The sequence below is a fragment of the Schistocerca americana genome, chromosome 8 (genome assembly GCF_021461395.2).
Source record: "Schistocerca americana isolate TAMUIC-IGC-003095 chromosome 8, iqSchAmer2.1, whole genome shotgun sequence".
Classification (NCBI taxonomy): Eukaryota; Metazoa; Arthropoda; class Insecta; order Orthoptera; family Acrididae; genus Schistocerca; species Schistocerca americana.
The window spans coordinates 220,373,730-220,396,935 of record NC_060126.1 but is presented as its reverse complement, the minus strand read 5'-3'; positions in this window follow the sequence as shown (position 1 = coordinate 220,396,935).

Genomic DNA, 23,206 nt, shown 5'->3' with positions numbered 1-23,206 from the left:
TCTTAGACATCTGGAGCGGGCACAAAACGTCCGATTGGTGGAAACGAACTAGGAAGGAGTAAAGTGCCGAGATTACGACGCTCCTATTGGTTGAAAAAAGTCGTGATGTGGAGAACGAGAGAACCCAGGTGGGAAGACCTCGGCTACGGGAAAGACAAGAGCGAAATTTTCGGGGACTCTTCTCTGAACGAGTTTCTGCTGGAAAATCAGCAAAGGCTTAATTAGTTTTTATAGGAATTTCAGAGACCGAGAGCAGCCATGCAGACACCAGCTCATAGCAGCTAAGGTAAATACCATGAGCAGAGGCGTAAACTTGTTGGTTCACCAGGTTGCATCCACTGTAAACTCAAGCAACCTGGAGTAATCTTTTGCTCAACTTGTCACAAAACAAACCATCCTCTGTAGACTTGATTGTCATCCTAAATAGTACCAAACCTTAACCGGAATCGGATCATTTATCATAGTACTGGCCAACATCATAATGTAGTCGTAAGAATAATTTTGTAAGGAAACTTCTAGTTAAAATTCACCATTGTTGTGTTTAGGATTATTTCACTTTCGAGGACGAGATGCGATCGTCTGACAACTGTTCTAACATTGTCACATTGTAAACTGTGTAAATGCGTGTATTTCTAGGATAAGATTGCAACATTAAACCAAAAATATGTACAGCTTACACAGCTGCTGTTCTGTCCTCAAAACCTTACACACTGCTTACTCGACTGAGCAACGACTTTCTTCACAGTAGACGTCGATCAATTGGCGTAACGTATCTTGACAAAAGTGCTCACGCGTTGCCAGATGTGGGAAATATGAGAAGCAGAAGGCTGACATGTGTAACAGGCAATTGTCACGTTGTACGGAAAACTCAATTCGTTGTCTGTAAGTGTCCACATCATACTGGAAGACTACAAATTCTAGAAATAACAGTATTCAATTTGGATTATTCTCGTACTCTAATATTGTCATTAAACACTAGTAATTTTACTCTCGGCAGATTAACTAGTTGCCAAATACCATATATAGAAGCAATTATTTTGTGATTGATTCGACACAAATGTCGCAAAAGTAATAGAAGTTTTGAATCTTGGGGTGTCTCTGCTCGATACCTGTCAAGTGCTACGAATTGGCGAGAACGTTTAGGAACTTGAAGTGGACCAACGACTGGATACGTGTATAGAAAACTGCGAACGATCAAGTGGAGTTGCACGTGTTTATAACTGGCACTGTGCGCCTATTTTATAAAAATAGATCACTCACTTCATCGTTGAAGGAAAGTGTCAACTTGTTAATGGAGTTTTCTTACACATTAAAAACAATTTTTGAAACTATTAGCGCACACCTCAGTAACTTTGATGGTCTGTACATCGTTTACTGTTTCTGGGATCTATATTCCCGATCAAAGCACAGTGTGACGATTATTGAACTATAAATTAATTACAAACTTACTAATTACAAAAAACGGCGTGGACACACTTTATTCAACATGAAACGTCACTACAGATATTCGTATTTAGATTATGAGATGTTAAATGTGCCTGCCATCCTGGGCGAGCATGTGGTGCAGATGTACAGAGAAATTCTGCATGACCCACTGAAGTGTCCATCGATGCTGTCGATGACCTCCTGAATGGCTGTTGTCAGCTCATCAATGGTTTTGGAGTTATTGCTATAAACCTTGTCTTTAATATAGCCCCCAAGGAAAGGTGTCACATATCTTCAGATCAAGAGAATATTGCTGCCAATCGACGGCCTGTCAGTGGCCTCTTGATACCCTGGATCCAGAATGTGGTCCCCAAGGTATTCCTCCAGGACATCACTCTCCTGCCTCGATGGGGTCAAGCTCTCTCTTGCACGAAAGACAACTTGAGGAAATCAGGTTCACTTTGGATAATGGTGATGAAATCATCTTCCAAAACCTTCACCTACCGTTCGGTAATCACTGTGCCATCAAGGAATATCGAGCCGATTATTCCGTGAATGGACGTTGCACACCACACAATCACCCGATAGGGATGAAGAGACTTTTCGATCGCAAAATGCGGGTTGTCATTCCTCCTGAAGCCCCAATTTTGCTTATTGACGAACCCATCCAACTGAAAATGGGCTTCGTCGCCAAACCAAACCATATATGCGGATACTAATTCCTATAATGCCCCGCAGTCAACCGTGCGGTTTGAACACCTTAACGCTAACCGTTCAGAAGTTATGCCGATGAAGATTTACATATTTCAACAATTGTCACTCTGCACATACAATGTAAAACAAAACCAAACATATATTACAAAATCATTTTCAAATTTTATCTTGAAAATTTTTATCCGGTGTTCATTTTTTTATTGTTACGAGAATAAATCCATTTTGGTACCTATCTAGCATACTTTCATAGTATTTGCCATCGTCGTAGAGTTCCTCTAAAACCAAAAAATTAACCCGGAAAATCATACATTGAGATCAAAATAGGTGTGTACTTTGATTCGAAGGACACATGCGCCCTACCACACTGATTACCAAATGTGGTCAAGATAAATTTTTTCTTGTTAGTGAAAATCTAATACTGCCTTTAATGGAGGACAGTTTCTGACATATTGGTTTTTAAATACATGAAAAATGAGGTTTAACCACGAAAAGGTTAAACTGCGAAAATACATTAGAAGCTGATACACAGGCCTAAAATCAGAGAACGTGAGAACAAAGGCTTAAGGCTGGACTGGACTTGCCCACTGTTGTTACTTTGCTACACAGAAGTGCCGTGCAGGACTGAGCGTCGAGTAGATTCAGACTAGCCGGCTAAACGCACCGCTGGAAAGGAATGTGGAGTGTAATTCGTGCACTGCTCATTTCGTGGTCTGCCAAAAGCCGCTTACCGCGTGTTCCCCTCTCTCCGCTGTCTGTTGAAACAGTCCTCAGCCGAGCTCTTCTATTTAAAGATTTACGACCTCACAGCGCCGGCGTCTACCTTTCTAAGTGGCCCACAGTCAACAGTCAGCAAAGCGACGAGCAGGGACGGTGCTGGGTGGAGGGGGGAAGCGGGGGAGGGGGAAGGGAGGGGGCTTATGGCGTATAATCACGAAGTACTTAGTTGCCATTGGCTGCGCGTTGAGATGGCGTGGTCTGTGCCTTTGCCATTGCCTATTGCTGGACACTCATTATTTATGACTGAAAAACACACTACTAGTTCTGATCTAAACTGATCATACCTTGTACAATTTCTATTACTGAATGGAAAAAATCAAATCGTAGCTGAGAATTCGCTTCATGTCGTTGCTTAGCGAAACTTCCTTTATGCAGTTAGTTCCAAAGACACATATACTCTCCATTGATTGTAGGCCTTGCACAAGTACGCTTGCACTGAAACGTGACAGGGGGAAATCAACGTCTAATGAAGTTCTTTGGAGCGGTAATCGATCACAGATGGGCCGGTAAAAGTTTGATAGGGCCCGTTGTTGCTATAACAGGTATGGTGGAATTTCTGAACTTCATTTGGTGAGCTCGAACGATGCTCTTGAACTTAGTTGGTTCAAATGGCTCTGAGCACTATGGGACTCAACTGCTGTGGTCATAAGTCCCCTAGAACTTAGAACTACTTAAACCTAACTAACCTAAGGACAGCACACAACACCCAGCCATCACGAGGCAGAGAAAATCCCTGACCCCGCCGGGAATCGAACTTAGTGAATTTAATGATATTTTTCTGTATAGTTCAAATGGTTCAAATGGCTCTAAGCACTATGGGACTTAACATCTGAGGTCATCAGTCCCCTAGACTTAAAACTACTTAAACCTAACTAACCTAAGGAAATCAAACACATCCATTCCCGAGGCAGGATTCAAACCTGCGACCATAGCAGCAGCGCGGTGCGGGACTAAAGCGCCTAGCCACAGCGGCCGGCTGCTGTACAGTGCTCTGTTGTTGGATACACTTTAGCATTGAGGTTTTCTAGGCCACGGTGTATTACAACACTTAACACGTGTCAAAGTAATTATACTGAAGAGCCAAAGGAACTGGTACATCTGCCTAATATCGTGTAGGGCCCCGGCGAGCACGCAGAAGTGCCGCAAAAAGACGTGGCATGAACTCTACTAATGTCTGAGGTAGTGCTGGAGGGAATCCTGCCGGCTGTCCATAAATCCGTAAGAGTACAAGGGTGGAGATCTCTTCAGAGCAGGGCATCCCAGATATGCTGACTCATGTTCATGTTTTGGGAGTTTGGTGGCAGCGGAAGTATTTAAAGTGAGACAAGTGTTGCTGGTGCCACTCTGTAGCAATTCTGGGCATGTGGTTGCTGTGTTGCATTGTACTGTTGGAATTGCCCTAATCAGTCGGAATGCACAATAGACATGAATGGATGTATGTGATCAAACAGGAGACTTACGTACGTGTCACCCGTCTGAGTCGTATCTAGACGTATCAGTCGTCCCATATCATTCCAACTGCATACACCTCACACCACTAGAGAGCCTTCACCAGCTTGAACTCTTCCCTGCTGACATGCTGGGTGCATGTATTCATGAGGTTGTATCGATACCCGTACACGTCCGTCCGCTCGGTACAATTTGAAACGAGACTCATCCAATCAGGCAACATGTTTCCAGGCATCAACAGTACAGTTGTCGGTGTTGATGGTCCCAGGCGAGGAGAAAATCTTGGCGCCGTGCACTCATCAAAGGTACACAAGTGGACCTTCGGCTCCGGAAGCCCATGTCGATGACGTTTCCTCGAATGGTTCGCACGTTGACACTTGTTAATGGCCCAGCATTGACATCAGCAGCAGTTTACGGAAGGGCTGCACTTTTGTCACGGTGGTTCCGTTCTTGCAGGATCTTTTTCCGGCCGCAGCGATGTCGGAGATTTTATGTTTTACCGGATTCCTGATATACACGGTGTACTCATGAAATGGTCGTACGGGAAAATCTTCATCGCTGCGTCCGATGTATTTTGTCCCATCGCTCGTGCCCCGACTATAGCACCACTTTCAAACTCCCCTAAATCTTGATAACCTACCATTGTAAAGGCAGTAACCGATTTAAGAACTGCGCCAGGCACTTGACTTATATAGGCATTCCCGGCCACAGCGCCGTAGTCTGTCTGTTTACATGGTAGTAGTGTGGCATTCTGCCTTAAGGTGGGTCCTGTCATGGGTTAAGCCTCTTCCACTTTTGTCTGTCCATATCCAGGCATTTCATTTCTGAATATTTGTCTCCTTTGACATTGTCCAGGATTTGATATCTTCATTTTCCTCTTCCCCTTTTTCCCTCCACCATTCCTTCTGTTCCTTCCTACAATAAACAGTCCCTCTCCAAATAATGTCCAATCCAGTTCCGTTTTCTCTTTCTGATGACTTTCAGCATTATTGTTTCTTCTCCAAATCATCTTAATACTTCTTCATTCCTTACTCGGTCTTCCCATTTTACTTTCTCCATTTTTCACAATTTCAGTTGATCAACGCATATCATCCATTATTACGCTTCCCAAGTAATTAAAGTTATTCACTTGCTCTGTTTCTTCTTCCCCTATTTTCATACGGAAATCTCTAGTGCCTCCAATCTTGTTTCATTTTCCTTCCTAAATGCCCAGGTTGCCGCAGCATACAGTGCAACGCTCCAGATGTAACATTTGGCAAGTCTTTTCCTCAGATCTTTGTTTAGTGGTCCGCAAAGTAATTTCTGTTTCCTCTTGAATCATACTTTTGCCATTGAAATTCTTTTCATAATTTCAGTTGATCAACGCATATCATCCATTATTACGCTTCCCAAGTAATTAAAGTTATTCACTTGCTCTGTTTCTTCTTCCCCTATTTTCATACGGAAATTTCGCTCCTTCTCTGAAATTACCAGGTTTTTCGGTTTCTTCTTGTTTATCTTCATTCCATATTCTTTTAATTTTGTATATAGATAACCTAACATTTGTTCCATGTCTCTTTCACTCTGTGTGATCACAACCATGTCGTCTGCAGATTTTATACACTCCACTCTCCGACACCCTCTACAAGCGCCTCCCCCTCCATCAAAATTTTCATTTATAATTTCCTCCAGGTAGATATTGAACAATGTTGGTGATCAACGACAACCTTGCCTTATACCTCATCCCAGTTCAGTTTCTACACTCATCACACCTCCTATTCTTACTCCTCTGGTCCGAATATAAATTTCTAATTATCCGTCTGTCCCTCAAGTCAGCTTCATGTTCACTTAGGATTTCCTCAGTTTGTCGCATATGACACCGTCAAAAGCATTCTCAAGATCAATGAACACAACATTCACCTTCCCTTTCCTCTCCATGCACCTCTTTCCTATCACTCTCAGTAGCCCAATGGCATCTCTAGTTCCCACTCCTCGCCTGAAACCAAATTTTTCATGTCCTGTTACACAATTCAGCTTTCCATATATCCGTATGTTGAGCGTCCTCAGTAAGACATTGGCCGCATGCGATATCTGGTTCACTGTTCTATGTTCCTCACACTTTTTGCTGTTCTTCTTTTCTATAGGTAGTAAGATACTTTCTGCAAAGTCCTTTGGCCATTTTCCTGTCATGTATATTTGATTACACAGTTCAATCAACTCCCCTTTCCCTTCTTTCTCCAATGACTTCAACAGTTCCGCGGGAATCTCATCAATTCCCATTGCCCTTCCATTTTTCATCTCCTTCATAAATGCTTCAATCTCACTAGTTAGTATTGCATTTCCTTTGTCATCATCTGCAAATTTATCTTCTTCTTCTATCAGAAGCTCTTCTTCACTTGGTCGACTGTCTGCAGCGTATAAGCAATCCACATAATCTTCACATCTTCAAGCTATTTCTTGGGGTTCACTCACCTTCTTATCGTCTGCTGCCTCTACTTCCTTTCGTCCATTGTTGTTCCTCTTTTCCCTGAATGTCGAATCCATTGCCTCTTTGTACATCAAGTTATGTATTCCTTTTTTCTTTAATTTCTCCATCTTGTCACACTTGTATGCTTTTCTGTCCTCCTTCTTAATTCATTATGTAATCTCCTGTAGTTGCGCTTCCCTTCTTCTGTTTTTACAGTTTTCCATTACCTGAGGTCGTCCATATTGGTTATCATATCTGGTGTTACCCATTCTTTCTGTACTTTTTTCCTCTCCTTGAGTCCAAGCGTTTCCATTATACTCAGCAGTTTGTCGTCTGCATGGGACCCATGTAAACTTTATTTAATTTATTGTTAGATTTTCTGATTTTAATTTCAGGTACTGATACATTACAGTACCATGGAGTTTTGCTCCTAAATTTATTCCTAGAGAACTAGACTTGTAAAATAAATAAAAAATAAAGATGGTGCCAGGGAAAGACGAACAGCTATTTATCGTAATGCACTCAACAACAATTTACTCAAATATTGGTAAAACACGCCAGTTCTGCCACTACCGGACAGACGAGAAAGTATGTAAAAAACTTATGGTTGGTAGTATTGAAAGAGAGAATAAGACAGGCATTGAATAACTCATAGCTTGCAGCAGGCCAGCAGGCCTGTTCACCGATCTGATCGTGCGAGCTGGCCCGCGCTCACTCCTCGGCAGGGAGCAAACCTATTCCGAAAGGTAATTACCCAAAAATAAAAATAAAAAAATGCTTTGACGTGAGTTACAAACATGCAAAATAAATACCCATTGTAATTTAAATTACGATTCGTCCTCGCATTATGATGACGTCGTGAACAGAAAAATACGTGATAAAATATACGTTTCCAAAATTGATTTTGAGATGCCTCCATAACTGCGTTTGTGCATTAGTTTAGGTAGAAGGCTGGCAGGTAACGAGGAAGAAGGCTTATTAAAGCAAAAATACTTCGCTGTAGAATATAAGCAATACTATAACCAGAATTTTGGCAGTCTATTGGGAAGTCCACATTTATGTACATCTTTGAAATAAAAGTAATATCTCGGTAACATTTCGTATCGTGTTTTTCTCCCGTATTTGTAGAAACAAGCTTGGATTGATCTTGGCGTGCTATCCGCCAGGTAATATATGCGTAGGGGCTCAGGCGTGTCCCACTCTTCGAGGGTGGCTCCTCTCAGGCCACCCATCGAGTGGGTCCGGCTACTGCGAAAAAGCGGTGCAAGGTTGAGCTGGACACAAGCGATATCATTCTACTTCATGTCAGCAAACAACGCAGGCCATTCCATTCAGTTGCCTCCTGCCTCCTGGAGGTAGACGTACATGAGGGGGTTGCTATATGCTCTCGCGTAATCGTCTTGGAAGATGATGGCCGAAACAGTAATTGTAGGGCTGTGAGACCCGAGTTTCAGCGACCTGAGCGGTCGCTGAAAGTGTTACCTGGCTGAATTCCCGGAAGTTATTTGAAAGTAATTGTAGGGCTGCTTATAGTGCAGATGATTTTGTCCCAATACCGCACGGCACACAAATTACACTCGATATGGTTGATAAGCGTACTATGATACCAATCCGAAATGTTGCTGACGTACCTTCTTTTTGGAACCGTGCGACTGTATCCCTGATACGTACATTGGAACATTGTTTCCTCCATAGTTTTCTAGACAAATCCGGCGGACACCACAGAACTCTAAGCCATTGAACCAAGTTCCTTGCGAGTTGCTGTTCCGCACTTCTAACGTGTGCCCCATCGTTCTGGAAAGCTTTCTACTATTGTTCGTAGTGGACGGCTATAGCCAAAATTTACCTATGAGCTGTTTTTTTAAAAAGGTAGATCGTCAATGCTTTACGTCTGCGATACCAGTAGAATGTTCGAATGACATCGTTGATGTGTGCGACAGCTCGGTGGGCAGTGTCCCGTGCCGAAAATCTTGCTAGCCGTGATGTGCCTTGAAATTATTCTTCTAAGCATTCATACAGACTTCACTGTCTGATCAAGTCGCACTGTCACGTTTACCGTAGGAAATGAACTGCATTGTTCATGTTTTCTATTTCCTACTCTACACGGGATGCACACAGCAGTTTCCGGTAGTCAGCAGGCTCTTGATATAGAAGTCATGATTCGTGTTGTGCGATGTGAATAATGCTGGCACGGTAACCAAATTCAAAGGTTTCAGTCCAAAATTTTACAAAGTTGTGTTTGAGAACACTAATGTAAGTGGAATCTTACTTTTAACAAACATCCATGCAATTCACATGTGTGTACACTCAATATAGTGCGCAACATCGCATTACTGTACTGAAATGCAAACAGAAAGTATTCCACTGCCTGAAAATAACAATGACATTTATTCAGCATTTGAAGGGGGACGACTTGATTCTGAGTCGAAGAAATATACTACATGTATTGTAGTCATTGGATGCATTGCTCGTAGAGGTAGCTTGTTGGTGATCAAATTACCTAGGTATGTGACAACTAAACCAGCACACCTAGTATAGTTAAATAATGTCATCTGCACAGAAACACCTGTTGTAGGTCTATGAAAACGTGCGATGAAGAGAACAGGAATACACTACTGGCCATTAAAATTGCTACACCATGAAGATGACGTGTTACAAACGCGAAATTTAACCGACAGGAAGAAGATGCTGTGATATGCAAACGATCAGCTTTTTCCAGACCATCCACACAAGGTTGGCGCCGGTGGCGACCCCTACAACGTGCTGACATGATGAAAGTTTCCAACAGATTTCTCATACACAAACAGCAATTGGCCGGCGTTGCCTGGTGAAACTTTGTTGTGATGCCTCGTGTAAGGAGGAGAAATGCGTACCTTCACGTTTCCGACTTTCATAACGGTCGGATTGTAGCCTATCGCGATTGCGGTTTACCGTATCGCAACATTGCTGCTCGCGTTGGTCGAGATCCAATGACTCTTAGCAGAATATGGAATCGGTGCGTTCAGGAGGGCAATACGGAACCCCGTGCCGGATCCCAACGGCCTCGTATCACTAGCAGTCGAGATGACAGGCATCTTATTCTCATGGCAGTAACGGATCGAGCAGCCACGTCTCGATCCATGAGATGGGGATGTTTGCAAGACAGCAACCATCTGCACGAACAGTTCGACAGTTCGTCGACGTTTGCAGCAGCATGGGCTATCAGCTCCGAGACCATGGCTGCTTTTACCCTTGACGCTGCATCACAGGCAGGAGCGCCTGAGATGGTGTACTCAACGACGACTCTGGGTGCACAAATGGCAGAACGTCAATTTTTCGGATGATTCAGGTTCTGTTTATAGCACCATGAAGGTCGCATCCGCGTTTGGCAACATCGCGGCGAACGCACATTGGCAGCGTGTATTCATCACCATACTGGCGTATCACCCGGCGTGATGGTATGGGGTGCCATTGGTTACACGTTTCAGTCGCCCCTTGTTCTCATTGACGGCACTTTGAACAGTGGACGTTACATTTCACATCTGTTACGACCCGTGGCTCTACCCTTCATTCGATCCCTGCGACACCCTACATTTCAGCAGGATAATGCACGACCGCATGTTGCAGGTCCTGTACGGGCCTTTCTGGGTACAGAAAATGTTCCACTGCTGCCCTGGCCAGCACATTCTTCAGATCTGGTCAATGGCAGCCGAGCAACTGGCTCGTCACAATACGCCAGTCGCTACTCTTGACACTGGACTCGCATGCGGGAGGACGACGGTTCAATCCCGCGTCCGGCCATCCTGATTTAGGTTTTCCGTGATTTCCCTAAATCGCTCCAGGCAAATGCCGGGATGGTTCCCTTCAAAGGGCACGGCTGACTTCCTTCCCCGTCCTTCCCTAATCCGATGAGACCGATGACCTCGCTGTCTGGTCTCCTTCCACAAAACAACCAACCAACCAACTACTCTTGACGAACGGTGGTATCGTGTTGAAGCTGCATGGGCAGCTGTACCTGTTCACGCCATTCAAGCTCTGACTCAATGCCCAGGCGTATCAGGGATGGTTGTTATGGGTACGAATTTCTCAGGATCTATGCACCCACATTGCTTGTAAATGTAATCACAAATGGTTCAAATGGCTCTGAGCACTATGGGACTCAACATCTGTGGTCATCAGTCCCCTAGAACTTAGAACTACTTAAACCTAACTAACCTAAGGACATCACACACACCCATGCCCGAGGCAGGATTCGAACCTGCGACCGTGGCAGTCGCGAGGTTCGAGACTGAAGCGCCTGGAACCGCTCGGCCACCACGGCCGGCAGTACAGAAAGTAACTGAAAAATATACTCAATGAGCATATGTATATTCACCAGGGAAACCTACGTCGTCTGGGTTGTCAAAACAAAGACTTACCGGCGGGCACAAGACAACACACCATCAGGTCTCCACCAACGGCCGCCAAGGACCGCTACCCGTTCGCGGAGCCTGCAGAACAGCTTCACCAGAGGTCGTAGATACATCCGCCAACGGGCTTCATAAGGCGGCGCATTGCCGGCAAAAGGTGGTTTGACGCACGGCGTGGAAGGATACAGAGCTACCGTCCCGGCAGTCACGGCCAGGTTCCTCTTCTAGCTGCCCTATCTCTTGGTCTAGTCAACGAACCTCTTGACGTAGTAGAACCGTTTGTGTTCGCTCCCCGTGAAGAGTCGGGTCTTTTTTCTTATTATTTGTTATTTTGTATTTGTGTCGATCAGTTCGGATCGAGTCGGTTCTTCTTTTGAATATTGTAAAATTGTTTCGTTTCGGTGAGTCCTATAAATTGTTTCCGGACTATTGATTTCCGCATTTCAATTCTGCTAGCGCAGATACTTCAGGAAGCTAGACTGAAGAAGTATCAAGACATGTTAATAGGATCTGTCCATTTGTAAAAGCTTTCGATGATGTAAAATACTGAAAAATATTTGAAACTCTGAGAACAAGGGTGGGATATAGGGAAATACGGGTGATATACAATACTAACAAGAAGCAAGGGATTAAAATTCAAGTTGAAAGGAACTCAATGATTCGCTGATGACATTGGTACTCTCAGTGAAAGTGAAGAAGACATACAGGATCCATTGAATGGAATGATCAGTGTGACTAATGAGTACAGAATATGGAATGAGAGTAAATCGAAGCAAGACGAAAGTAATGACAACTAGCATAAAGGAAACAAGTGAGAAACTTAACATCGTAATTGGGGGTCATGAATCAAATGAAGTTAAAGAATTCTAATGCTTACGCAGCAAAAAACCGATGACAGACGGAGAACGGAACCTTAGAAATAGTGTAGCACTGGCAAAATGTGCATTGTTGGCCAGTGTGTGGCAGTGAGACATAGGTTGTGAGAAAACCGGAACACAAGAGAATTGAAGTATTTGAGATGTGGTGTTACATAAGAACGAACTGATAAAGTAATGAATGAGGAGGTTCTCTACAAAAACAGCGAGAAAAACACTATATGAAAGTCACTGAAAGAAGAAGCGGCAGGGTAATACGGCAACCGTTAAAATATCAGGGAATAACTTCCCTGATAGTAGAGGCAGCTATAGACGGTAACAACTTGCAAGCCATTCCTCGCTTTGATCATAAATATAAAGACACGTTACAAACCTTATGATCTGTTGTGTCTTGCATTGTCGTATCTACTCCTGGACTACGCCTGTCAGTGTAGACTAACAATTTTGCGTTACCACATTTACTCTTCAACATCTGATCCACTGCCCAGGGGAAAATACGTATTTATGGCTTGTTCGTGCAACATGTACTTGAGGATACTATCCAACCAAAAAACATACAACTTTTAACTGCTGTAGTTATATCTACAAATGAGTAAATACTGAGGTAATGTTGTTCAATACACCGTCCTTAGTCACCAATAGAAATATCGGCACTTACATCTGTTACACCGGTCATTTGGAGGGTGTTCCATGGTAGGTTTCCGAGTTAATTACATAGCAATGAAGTTATCCAATCACGCCGTTAACGCGCGCAAATTCAAGTGGCCCAGCAAGTACAACTAGCGTCAGTTGTTCTCATAGCGTATTTGATAGCGCTTGAGGCTGCCCAATCTTTGGCTCGGGTTCGATACTTACCACCGTTCCATTTTTGTATAGCTCTCTTTGAGATTTAGGGAGGCTAAAGGAATACCACGCTTGGCGTCCCCGTCTCTGGCGGGCGCTTGAATTGGCTCGCGTAATGGCCTGATTCGCTAGCATAAATGGCAATTAACCCGGAAGCGCTGCAATGTGTCGAATTATTTTCTTAACAATAATTTCTCAGCAAAATCTACCCTGCAACACCCTTTCAAGCTTTCCAGGCTCTTTATGACTTTCTTATACATACAGTGGCAATAACTGGCACTAGTGAAAGTATACTGTAATAGAAGCAAAACCGTTGAAGCATATATAAGTCCGCAAAGTAGCAGTTTGCCACATTCTTACAAATATGTGCTAGGGTCTTCAGTGAATTCTGTTTGATGTATTGCTCCTTTTGGTACAAGTATGTTTGAACTTCAAACTTTCCAAGTTCCAGCCTAGTTTAGCTCAAATTTAACCCTTACTTACCTTAACAGGAAATGCATTACTGCTTCAGTATGTGAAATGTTACAATTTTCTGTTCACTTTGGCCTAGTAATAGAGTAATTCCACGCGCCGTCCAGACATTTGTATGAAATGGTGCACTAGTTTCTACAATCAGCTAACAATTCTGTAAAACATATCGGGATCATTTCCTGAAACGTGATAAGGGTTATCATCAACAAGGAAGCAGTACTTCTCACATTTGTGAAGTCCGCAGACATAATAATCGAGGCAGCTGATGTCAGGTGACGATGATGGTCAAAAAACAAAAACCGGCACTGCTCGGTTTGGCCATCTCGGATAGTATTAATTAACGTAAGAGACATCCTACATCAGCAGCAAAATGTGTTCGTGTCTTATAAACACCCACCTTACTTCCGAAGAATGTCCATTTACGTAGGGGTTTAATCGACAAATTTTGAAGAACCACACATTTGCAACTTCACTTGGCAAGGAACCTCTTGAGTGGGATGTCGTAAGTTCAATCTTCAGTAACGCTCATTTGTAAGTGTTATGTTAACAGTTAGTTGCTAATGACTCACCATGATTATCTGGAGGGCGATGGAAAATGAGTCTCTGGGAGGTATGGAGATCAACTTTTTAAGGGATGTATATATTACTCACAAAATTATTATCGTCACAATCAAGGAACTTGTATCATGGGCAGCGAGTGAAAATGGTGCTCCACAGTGATCACAAAGGTTCACTCCATAAAGAAATAAAGTGAACTTCTTGGTAGTTATAAACCGTGCAGGACGTCAGCTATGAATCCACTCGTAAAGAATTCATATAAAATCATATTGGCGTAATGAGGTGATGAGAACTGATGGATTGTGATGATATGCAATCGAATGCGAACACTCTGTCTTGAAGCTTATCGTGAAACTGCCTATCCTTAAAGACGCAGCTACAGATAGTGCGGGAATATGTTTCATAGGTACGGAAAAAATAAACATCGAGAGGCTGAAATTGTCGAATGGTTCCACGTGACATGAACTGCAATTTCACAAACTTTTCCGGAGTGACAGTTTGCTCTAATGCAGTACGATTTTTATACGCAGGCCAGGAATCAAACAAAAGCATGTTATTTTGACGAGCTATTGGCCAAAAGCAATACTCGTACCGTAGCTATAGTTCTCTTGTGCCCATTTTCCCACTCTTGGTTGCTGTGGCGTAAATATTGCCCTTGCAGATTACGCACACGACAAAGAATAGTAGGGGACAGAGTATCTCCAACTACTCGCAGCACAGTAAACGACTTTCAAGCCACTGTACCAGCCAGATTAGCAGTTAACGTAATTGTATGCGACCGCATTAATGCGTTAATGTTAGCTCATCTTGATATACTCCTTTAGTTCCTGTAATTTCCAGGCTCCGTTTCATCTGTATTTTTTCTTCAAATCTCGATTGATCGGAGTTGAAAACAAATTCCTTATTGCACGATGGGATAAGTTTGTTTATTTCATCTACAAACTTTCGAGCTGATTCCGCAGTGGATATGATGTACATGTACAGACAAACAAATGATTACAATTTCAGAAAAAATGTATGACTTATTTCAAACAAAGAGCTACACATATTAAGCGTTGGTCCACGTCTGGCTCTTATACAAATACTTATTGCGCTTGGTATTGATTGTTAGAGTTGTTGGAAGTCCTCTTGAGGGATAGAGCGCCAAATCCTGTACATCTGGGACGTTTGATCGTCAACCCCCCGAACTGGTTGGGCACTACACCTATAATACATCAAATGTTCTTCATTGGGAAGAGATCCGGAGATTTTTGCACAACATGGTTGTGGAGAGAAGCAGCGATTAGTATGATTAATCAATAATCAAAAACAGTCTTAATCGCATTTATTATTATTATTATTATACCGCCAACCGGTTTCTACCGGATGTAGGGGTCAACTTCTGGGCGTTTACACCATTGGTCAACTGCTGGTGGTGTCACACCTGTCTACATAACGGCAGGAAACCAGAAAGGAGTGACACCACCAGCAGTTGACCAATGGTGCAAACGTCCAGAAGATGACCCCTACGTCGGGTTGAAACCGGTTGGCGGTATAATAATAATAATAATAATAACAAAAAAATCGATTAAGACTGTTTTTGAATTATAGACCCGGAGTTCTTGCTGGCCAATAACGGGCTTGACACACACGAAAACAAGCAGAAGTAACTCTTACAGTGTCCTGGCGGAAATTATCTTACGGAAATGTAAGCCCAGGGTGGCGTACCGTGAAGGGAAATAAAATGGGGCTTAGAGTATCATCGATGTAGCGCTACTGTGTAAGGGCACCGTCGAGGATAACAACCAAAGGGGTCCTGCAATCAAATACAATGGCACCACAAACGATTACTCCTGCTCGTCAGGCTGTATGGCGTCCAAGGCTAATTGGTAGCTCACCGCTGTCCGGGGCGTCTCTAGCCATCTCATTGACTGGAGTACTGTCTTCAGTGATCAGTCTCGCTTATAACTAGGTCCCGATGGCCAATGGAAAACGTGTCTGGAGCGGCCCCGGACGGCGATGGGCTAGCAACATGACTGTCGTCCGCTATACGACCAGCAACCAGAACTGATGATATGGGGTGCCATTTCATCTCACAGCAGGACATCTTTTGTTGTCATTCACGGCATCCTTATAGAAGAACATTAAGTGGGCAACAGTCTACGCCCTCTTTTGTTGCCCTCCATGGAAAGCCATCCTGGGTTAAAATTTCACCAAGACAATGTCCATCCGCACACGGCCAGTGTTTCTGCTGGTTGTCATTATGCATGGCCAACAAGGTCACCGGATCTCCTCAATCGAGAATGTTTGGAGCATTATGGGCATGACTCTTCAACCAAACTCGGGATTCTGACGATCCATTGAGCCAATTGGATAGAATGTAGCATGCTTTCCCTCAAGAGGAAACTCAACAGCTCTATCGATCAATTCCAAGTCGAATGCTTTCATAAGGGCCAGAGGTGGATCAAAGGATTACTGAATTACTCAGTGTGTGAAAGCTTTTCTCTCGAATAAATCATCCAAATTTTTCTGAGACTGTAGTAGTTTTTTTGTTTGTTGTGGCGTTTACCACGGCACGCCATGAGGAAGTACAGCGCGCTTTGTCATCAGCCAGACATTTTCAAATCCTTCGCCATATTTATTGTTTATTAGGTGAAATTAAGTGGCCAGATTTGAGCAGATAAATCGCCTAGCAGTAACGGTGGTTCGTTTTCTAAATTGTAGACGACTCCACTCTGGCTAATTAATGGAATAGGATCAGGACCCAACAACAGCAGAGAACGATTTAAAAAATCTTAAGCCTACCAACTTCTTCCACCAAAAATTAATAATAAAGCATAATTAACTTATATAAACATGAATACCTCAAGATAATAACGTACTGAATACATAATATCGTTCTGGAACAAAACACTATTTGCCACAATAGAAGAACTGTACAAATAAATCCTCCACTACCCAAACAGCATTTAGTTGCCCTCTCTTCCTTCCTATCTCACACATAAGAAGATTTAAACATCCCAAAAGTTAATAAATTTAGAAGGATATTTCAAATAAACACAAAACGAAACAAATGATTATTACGTACCTACAAAACAAGTGAGCGGACGATAGAATCCTAATGTTTTGTGACTTAATAAATAATACTGCCTAATACATTTACGGAATTGCAGCCAGTGTAGGATTTTGGGCTGAACTGACCTCTCAGTTACGTCCGATACACGTTCAATGTGTTTCATGTCGGTGGATCTGGGTGTCCACATCATTCGCTCGAATTTCTAGAATGCACTTCATGAAAATAGCGTGCAATTCACGCTCCGGGACATGGAGCACTTGCATACACAAAAATTTCATCATTGTTTGGGGACATACGTCCATGAATCACTGCAAATAGTACCGTTGTCAGAGCTAAGACAGAAGCAACACTGCGTGAAATAATTGCAGACACCAGTGAAGAACATACGACGTATCCGGTAGGACAGTGGGGCAAAATTTGGCGTTAATGGGCTACGGCAACACATAACGAACGCGAGGGCATCTCTTGCAGCGCCTCTTCTCGGCTCGTGGTTCAAATGGTTCTGAGCACTATGGGACTTAACATCTATGGTTATCAGTCCCCTAGAACTTAGAACTACTTAAACCTAGCTAACCTAAGGACAGCACACAACACCCAGTTATCACGAGGCAGAGAAAATCCCTGACCCCGCCGGGAATCGAACCCGGGAACCCGGGCGCGTCTCGGCTCGTGACCATATCGATAGGGCCCTAGGTGACAGGATAATTGTGGCCTGGTTCAAAATGGTTCAAATGGCTCTGAGCACTATGGGACCCAACTTCTGAGGTTATTAGTCCCCTAGAACTTAGAACTAGTTAAACCTAACTAACCTAAGGACATCACAAACATCCATGCCCGAGGCAGGAGTCGAACCTGCGTCCGTAGCAGTCTTGCGGTTCCAGACTGCAGCGCCTTTAACCGCACGGCCACTTCGGCCGGCAATTGTGGCCTGGTCATATGTGTCCCGATATCAGTTAGTAAGAGCTGATGGTAGGGTTCGAGTATTGCGCAGACACGACGAATGCATGGACCCAAGATGTGAACAAGGCTCTGTGCAAGTTAGTGGTTTCTACAGTCAGTTCAGCTACTTGGAGACCATTTGCTGTGATTAACGGACATCTTGCCCCCAAACAATTATGAAATTTTTGTGGATTCAAGTGCGCCATGTTCCGAGGCGTGAATTGCTCACTATTGACTTGAAGATTTTGGGCAGTCCGAGCGAATGATGCGGACATTCAGATCCACCGACATGAAACACATTGATCATTTATGGGACATAAAGGAGAGGTCAGTTTAGCACAAAATGCTACACTGTCACAATTTCACAATTATGGACGGCTAATGCGGCAGCATGGCTCGATATTTCTGCAAGGAACTTTCAGGACTTGTTGAGTCCCTGCTGTGCTGAGTTTCTGCACTACGCCGGGCAAAATGAGGTCCGACACGATACTACACAAGTCACTTCACTGGATGTGCAAACTACGCAAACCGATGCAAAATTTAGCGCTTTAGGCCAAACGTTGCAGTTGTATCACCGGTTCCCGTCAGATCACGGAAGCTAAGCGCTGTCGGGTGGCTAGCACTCGGATGGGTGACCATCACGTCTGCCGGGCACTGTTGGCAAGAGGGATGCACTCAGCCCTTTTGAGGCAAACTGAGGAGCTACTTGATTGAGATGTAGCGGTTCCGGTCACGTAAACTGACATACGGCTGGGAGAGCGGTGTGCTGACCACATATCCGCATCCAGTGACGCCTGCAGTCTGAGGACGACACGGCGGCCGGTCGATACCGTTGGGCCTTCATGGCCTGCTCGGGTGGAGTTCAGTAGTAGAGTCTTAGGCCAAAAGTTATCTCAAAAGTTATCTATCCTCCAGAAGATGATATAATTTCGTAAAAATTTTCAAGGAGAAAAATAACCAAAAAAGCACTGAAAACAGCATAACAAATACAGAAACACGCTTGAGCGAAAAAAAAAAAATTAATGAAATGTACGATAACGCGGAATTTCTCTCCGAGCTTTCTTATATTTCTAGTGTGTTATAAGGATTTATACACTACGACTTTGAAATAAAATTTTGATCGAGAGTACGAGGCGTAATGCTTGCGGTAACAGGAAGGCATGCCCCATAGAGTGAGTCTAAGTAACTGTGTACAGCTCAGAGAGAGACTTGTTATGTAGCGCCGTCAGCGTCAGCTAACTTACGCTGAAAGCGATTTATTTTTTTCCGCGTTCAATCAGTGACATCCGCATTGCAGCACACGGCTGGACGCCATCGCCGCAAATGAAACCAGAAAAAGCATACAAGTTCCGCGCACTCATTACTTTTTGTGTTTGCATACTGTGACGCGCTCCACTGAAATTCCCTTCCATACCGCTTGAAATATATTTATTGCTTCCATAATTGTGTCCACCGCTGCAATGGCAGTAGAGTCCGGCAGCAGCAAGTGAAATTTTTGTCTTATTTTAAAAATACGGTCATTTTAGAAATTGTGTGTGTGTTTTTCAAACTCTCGTTACGTTTTTCTATGACGCACCTGTTTTCTCATTGGTCACACGAACGAGAAGAACTCACACGTGAAATAATTTTGAAATAATTCTTCGGTTACGAACGCAAGCAGACTCTGAGTCATTTGTCGTAGCTCTGGCTGCTGATGCAGAGGTTGTGCATGAAGTCTTACCATGATTTTAAAAAAGTAATTTATAGTGAACTACGCTAGAGATAATTAGGCTGCTTGTTGAAAATGGCTGATTGACTCGTCAGGGTTTCTACTACGATACACGTCCAGTGCGATTTTCTGCAAATGGTAGCTACACTCATGCACTCTGAAGCAATCTCATTTATTTCCTCTGTCTTATTGAAGGCGGTGTTATTTAGTTGTTAGGGTGTACTGTTGTCGCTAGGGCGTCTATGCAGGAGAAAGTGCAATATGTTTTGTGGTTTCCTGAAACTCAGGCGCCTATTGCGCTTCGGCGACGTTACGACGTGTATATGGTCGATATCGACCTCGTACGAAGAGCATCAAAAGATAGTGGAGAAAGCTTAAAAAATAAACTGCCAGTGATGGTGTCAAGGCGACATGCAACAGAGTGGGAGTGAATGACGACACTATTGGTATCTTGTTTACAACGTTTGAACGCGGTCCGCGGAAACCGACGCGTCGTGTTACCAGAGAAACAGATATACCCAAGAGCACTGTAGTGACAATTTTACACAAAAGTCTCCACTTCCGGTCACCCAGTATGTAACTTCTGTAGGCTTCCCGCCTACATGATAGGCCCACACATGCTTAATTTACTAGGAGCGTGTTGGAACGAATCGATGCAGGCAATGACTACTTCAATAAAGCTTGTTTCTTTTTCTCCGATGAAGCTGCTTTTCACATCTCCTCGATAGCAAACAGGCAAACTGTCCTGATGGGGGGTCGCAGAACCCATCTATCGTTTTGCAGCAGATAAGAGACATCCCGGAAGGGAATGTATGGTATGGCTTAAAGCACAACGCAATTACTGGCCAATTTTTGTTTCACTGAATCTAACATAACGGAAACAGTTCCGCTGGACATGTTGGAAATTGTACTCCAGTTACAGGAGATAGTGTTTCAACAACATGGTGCACAGCAACATTGGCGACTATTTGTTCACCAGTACTTGGATGAAACATTTCCAGCTCTCCATAGCGTGCGAATGGATGGTAGCAAAACGTTATGGTGCCTCAGGGCGGTGTATGTAACCATACTCTCCGCTGCAGACTAAGATGGTGCTACGATCTGATTACCATGCGTAGAACGAGGTGGACGTCCGATGGAACCTACAAAGATTCGTCAGAATCAAACTGAAAAGATTTCCAGGGTGTTGCAGGGTAGGTTGCGCTGAGTCAAAAATGCTAAGAAAATAATCTATGTTGCACGCTGTTTGCCGGCTGCTGTGGACGAGCGGTTCTATGCGCTCCAGTCCGGAACCACGCTGCTGCTCCGGTCGCAAGTTCGAATCCTGCTGCGGGCATGGAGATGTGTGATGTCCTTAGGTTAGTTAGGTTTAAGTAGTTCTAAGTCTAGGGGACTGATGACCTCAGATGTTAAGTCCCATAGCGCTTAGATCCATTTGAACCATTTTGCACTCTGTTTCCGAGTTAATCAGAATTGAAGTTAGCCAATCTTGCCGTTGAACGTGGAAATTAAAGCGGCCGGCGAGATAAAATTAGTGTCAGTTCCTCTCATGACGTAGATGATAGTACGCGTGACCGCTCAGCCTTTGGCTTCGGTTCGATTCTTTATACCATCCCACGTACTTTGTTGTGCTAAATACGTCATGAGCCGATTACACGCAGGCGGTGGCTACAGGGATAGCAGGGGCTACGTGGGATGAACTGGGCGGTTTCTCACATTAGAAGATCTCTGGTAAACACATAAAGGGCAGCATTCTAAAAGGGTGCAGGTCTAACACAGGAAGAACTAGATCTAGAAACCATCGGTATAACAGTTATAAAGTATCGTAGGTGTGTTGGGAAATTACCAGAGCTCCAAGCGCTAATAGAAAATACTGATGCTCAAATTGTTATAGGCACTTAATGCTGGCTAAAGCCGGAGATAAGTTCAGCTGAAATTTTTGCGAAAGACCTAATGGTGTTCAGAAGGAAAAGGTTAAACATGGAACACAGTGGGCGGTGGCGTGTTTGTCGCTGCTAGAAGTAGTTTATCTTGTAACCAAATTGAAGTAGATAGTTTCTGTGAGTTATAATGGTCAGATGTCATTGTTGCCAACCGGAATAAAATAATAATTGGAATCTTTTACCATCTTCCAACTCAAATTATATTTTTGCTGAAAGGTTCAAAGAAAACTTAATTTCAAACACGTACTCGGCTCATTGAATTACAGTTGGTGCTGAGTTTAGTTTATCCTTGATATTTAGCAAAAATATGTGTTTAAATCCTGAGCTACGCATAAAACGTCATCTGAGATGATGCTAAGCGCATTCTCTGAAAACTATTTTGAGCAGTTAGTTCATGAGCGCACACGAATAGCAGACGGTTATGAAAACAGACTTCACCTCTTAGCAAGAAATAATCTTGACCTAATGACGAGCATCAAAATGGACACACAAACTAGTGAATACAGGGTTACCGTAGTGACACAGTAAACCATAATTGCCAAAACCTCCAAAAATAAATGGAAAATATATCTATTCAAAAACCAGATAAAAGATCGCTTGACTCCTTCCAAAGTAACAATGTAAGTATAGATCAGATGTGGCTTGAATTCAAGAAACAGTATCGACAACAACTGATAGATTTATACCAAATATGTTAACTGCTGTGGCTGCTCGCTTTATACATCGTAGCACCTACTGAATCGGCATCGCCACTTCACGTCCAACCAACATGAGATGCCTGCATCACAGGGCGTATATTCACCAGAAAAATCTACATCGTCTGTGTTGTCAACACAAATATCTACCGGTGGCCATAACACAACACCAGGTGTGCACCAACGGCCGCCAGGGACCTCTACCCGTTGACGGAGCCTGCATAACAGCTTCACCAGAGATCGCACCTGGCCCAAACTACTTCGGTACGCCAGATATCGCAAATAGTTGCGGCAGATGCGTACATCCGCCAACGGGCTTTATAGGGCGGCGCACTGCCAGCAAAAGGCAGTTTGGCGCATCGCTTGGAAGTATACAAAGCTGCCGGGGTGGCAGCCACGGCCAGACGCCTCTTCTAGCTGGTCGATCTCTTGCAGATGGACTTGGTATAGTCTTGACAAAGTAGAATTGTTTATTTTGATCGATCCCTATGAAAAGGCGGGTCTTTTACATTATTATTTATTATTTTATATTGGTGTCGGTCCGCAGCTGGGATCGAGTCTGTTGTTCTTTTGGATATTGTATTATTGTTTCGTTTTGGTGAGTCCAATAAATTGTTTTCGGACTTGTGTTTCCTGTATTTCTATTCTGCTAGCACAGATACTTCAGTGAAGATGAGTTGGTTTAAGAGTTTGCTCGGTTGTTATCCGCTATGGCAGTCGGTATTGAAGGTATTGATGTACCCTCAGCGCGAGTCATAGAGCTACTCTGTTATTTCAGACCGCTGGGTTTGTCAGAGAGGCCCCACGCCTCGACCTCCCAGTTACCTAGATCTCAATTCCTTAGATTATTCGTTATTGTGGTGCTTGACAGTGTACGCCACCCCTGTGAAGCACGTCCAGACACTTCGGGGTCGCCTTTT